The sequence below is a fragment of the Ascaphus truei genome, chromosome 1, assembly GCF_040206685.1.
Source record: "Ascaphus truei isolate aAscTru1 chromosome 1, aAscTru1.hap1, whole genome shotgun sequence".
Taxonomy (NCBI): Eukaryota; Metazoa; Chordata; class Amphibia; order Anura; family Ascaphidae; genus Ascaphus; species Ascaphus truei.
In genome coordinates, this window is record NC_134483.1 from 15,807,821 (window position 1) to 15,811,946 (window position 4,126).

The 4,126-nt window shown below is 45.9% G+C and overlaps 1 pseudogene; it reads left to right on the forward strand.

Moving 5' to 3' along the window:
• Nucleotides 1-769, forward strand: LOC142468010 (cholesterol side-chain cleavage enzyme, mitochondrial pseudogene; annotated as a pseudogene).
• Nucleotides 770-4,126: the final 3,357 nt, after the last annotated feature.

The window sequence follows — 4,126 nt, forward strand, 5'->3', positions numbered from 1 at the left end:
ATGTTCCAAACGACCGCTCTGATGCTGTATTTGCCCCCTCGTCTGCTCCGGGGCATCAACTCAAGAATATGGACTGACCATGTCCGGGCCACCATCTTTAACCACGCTGATAGCTGTATACTGGGTATAGACAGAGCCCTGAAGCAGCGGTCAGACAGTGTATATTCCGGGGTCCTGTCCAGTCTTCTCCTGCAGGAGAAGGACATCAAGGCCAGTAACTGAGCTGATGGCCGGAGGAGTGGACACGACCTCCATGACACTGCAGTGGACTATGTACGAGCTGGCCCGCTCTCCAGGCCTGCAGGAGAGGCTTAGGTCAGAGGTCACTGCGGCCAGAGAGGCTTCTGGGAGTGACCTCGCCACTCTGCTCAAGAGCATCCCACTGGTCAAAGCAGCCATGAAGGAAACGCTCAGGCTGCATCCCGTGGCGATCACCCTGCAGAGATACACAACGGGAAACCGATCCAGAACTACCCTATACCCCAGGGGACTCTGGTCCAGGTCGGGCTGTATGGGATGGGTCGTAACCCGGACGTCTTCCCATCCCCGGAACGTTTCTCTCCCGAGCACTGGCTGGGCAGAGTATCCACCCACTTCAAAAGGTCAGGGTTTTGGATTCGGGCCCCGGCAGTGTATAGGACGTAGGATCGCGGAGATGGAGATGCAGCTTTTCCATGTACACGTATGTGAGACCCATCTGTGCGGCGACCACCCGCACTCCCCAGAGCAGCCACCAGAGGGGGCAGCGCTCACATTTCACACGTCTTGATAATCAGTGTCGATTCAATATGATTGTTTTGATGCTGTATTTCAATACTTTGATGCAGAATTCCTGAGTTTTGATGTTGCATATCTAAGTTGATGCAGTATTATTTCGTTTCAATGCAGTATTTCTAAACGTTGATGCAGTACTGCTGTCATGATGCAGTGTTATTTAGTTCCAACAGTTTTGATGCACTATTTCTGAGTTTTGATGCACTCTTTATCTGCTCTATTTCTATCTGAAACTCATAAGCCTTTTATCCCCTGTACCCAATTTTCCAACTCTGTCCATGAAATGTCTGTGAATTCACTGTATAAACCTGTTCTTTTAATGTAACCATGTATTTTTTTAAACTGTGCCCAGGACATACGTGAAAACGAGAGGTATCTCTCAATGTATTACTTCCTGGTATAACATTTTTTATAAATATATATGTTTACCTGCTATCATCTAATAGATACTTTGATATAGTATACCATTGTGAGTCTGTTCTGTTTCATATCTACGGGGCACACATCCCTGACTGAACTGGCCATGGTGGGATCGTGCCTATACACCTGTAAACAGCACTATTCGGCATCACTCCAGTCCTGCTCCTAATAGAGAAATGTGTCTCTATACTGCATTATTATATCCTCATAAATGTGAGTGGAAAATTGTTAGATTCCAATTGGCTACTATTGAGTGATAGAATATACCACACTATGCTGTGTCCATCTCGCCTTTCCACATATATACTGCACTGAGTGAAAGATCCTGTGGGGCGCACAGATATGACACAGATTTCGACATTTCCACACGCTGTCCATTATCACTCCAGCTGGAGAGAGAAGTGTCTCCAACATGCCATATGACATCTAGAAATTTGTGAATGTGTAGCAATCACTTCCTATTAGACAGGACATTTAGTCATACAATATTGCACTATATATTTCTTTATTCTTCATTTACACAAACGCTGTGGACCAATTGCGCTAGAGGGTTATTTTCTTGTAGCTGTTACCTAATTTTTATCACATTTAACCTTATTCACTATTGGTGGTGGTTTATGCTACACTTAGTACACTTGGTTGTAATTTCTTTGTGGTATTAGAAGAGGTCACCTTCATTATTACTATTATTGTCGTCACTTTTTTCACCACGTCACTTGTTCATTGGGAGCCAGGGTTAAAAAAGCAGAACTATACATGTAAACACTAAATATATGGTACTTTTAAAAAAAATCCTAGGGATAAGTTATAAATTAACATTTGTTTTACATTTTCTGTTGGGCAGAATTAAATCCCTAGCAGCACGCTTAAGATGGGCACCTATATTAGGGTGTGATTAATGTATGTAGCCAATCCCCCTGTAACTGCTTATTGAGCAGCTTGTGGGAGGGTAGTTCCTCCTTTTTCAAGGTATACTGTATAATCTCTCAGTAAGGTTCCTGTAATTCCCTTTGCACTTTACTTGCATACTGTACATGTAAGTATCTTCACTGGTATATACCAGTATTTAACTGCACTAAGTTACATAAGCTTACACTTCGTTTATTTACACCTTCAGGGTATATTTCACAGTACATTTGTATGCATTTAGCGTAGGGACCCGCTTTTGAGACTTACCTTGACGTTGGTTAGCAGGCTTGGCATTATTTGATCAAAGGATCTAACCAAAAGTCTCCTCTGTCTTACAGACCTAGGTCACACTATGTATATTTATTCCCGTATTTATTTTGAGCACAAATGGGAGAAGTGCAGGGATTCACTATTTTCACATATGTATGGCCAATCCTGTCACACGCAGCATGCTCCTTACACGATGAAGCGCGGTGAATATGTATATTTGTTTTAAGTTAACACTTTAGCACGTCAAATATATTCTAATAAATCACAGTTCTTTAGAGGCGTTTGAAGATGTGTACTTTGTTGCTAGATTTAAGGTCCACAAACCCCTATGATTACCATTTAAGAACGGTCATCTTTCCACCTGACCGATCCACTGTGTATGTTTACAATTTTTTTTATATATATATATATATATATATATATATATATATATATATATATATATATATATATATACACACATATACACATGTAGCCCTTTTTCTGACGCTCCCAAAGAGACAACGGGTACTGCACACACCTGTGGCTCCAGGAGATCTGAGCCTCCGCTAGCTGGGAGCTTGGGGTAACACTTATTAGCGCAGCGCCTCCGCTTACCCAGGATCCCCGTTATGTAAGATTCCCGAGCAAGAAACATAACACATATGCTTGCAACCAGTTTTACTGTAATGCAATAATAACCTTATCACTATCATTGGCATCAACACAACATATAACCTTATACTATACGCTTATAACACTAGTGGCTCGGCCACTCATCAGGAGTAACGTCTCCATCCCCTCACCGCGTGCCCCCCACACCGTGTCCATGTAAAGTAATATATTTGTATAGGCTTAGTCCTTTGGCCTCTTCACTAGTGTCCCCAAAGAGTTATACCTAAGGCAGGATCAGCGCCTGTTGACCGGTGTTGGTGCACTTGATGTAAATATTTTCCGGTCACAGCTTCGCAAAGGATCAGACGAATCAGCGGCCTGCCTCCGGTGTCGCAATGTCCAGCCCCAAACGACTCGCCACAACCGCAACTCTGTACCTTTGTCCCTAGCTGTTGCTCAGTAAGGGGATGACGTTCCCATCACTATAGGGCTTCCCTGCAGCACTGCAACCTACTGTGACTCAGGGATTCTCCTAGGGGCCTGTGGGGAAGAACTGTCCTATGCAGGCGGATTGCTGACCCCCTGCAACCACACTACCTCTTCCTTCACCCTCCGTATCCCTTCTCACTAGCTCAACCAAATAACTGCTGCAGCTGCACTGCACTCAACACTTGTGACGACTCAGGAGATGCCTTCCTCTTCCTCTCTCCCATCTCCCGATATCCTTCCTGCCCCTTCTGACTCATCTCCTTCACCGTATACCTCTCTCCCCTTGCCACAGCGCGTTCCCCGCTGGTCTCGCGTACCCACGCTTTCCCACAGTCCCTGCCATAATCCTCCCCGCTCCCTCCCCCCCGTGGTAGCTCCCTTACCTTCCCCTGTGGTGCCATCTGTCCCGTTACCTCCTCTGCTTGTGGTGCCCGCAGCATGCTGCATCCTCCTCGCTCCCCTTGCTGGCCATCGCACGGGCACAGGCCTCGCCCGCGTTTCCCTCTGCTTGGCTCTGTCCCCCTCCTGCTGCCTTTCCCTGCTCCGTGCGGGCCGCACCTGTGTTGCAGCCCAGCTTACAGAGTCTGTGCGCATTCCCAGCTTACAGGGGCCATGCGCACAGACTCTCCTTATCAGGATTTCCCTGTCTCCGCCTCCCAAGCTGTTCAGG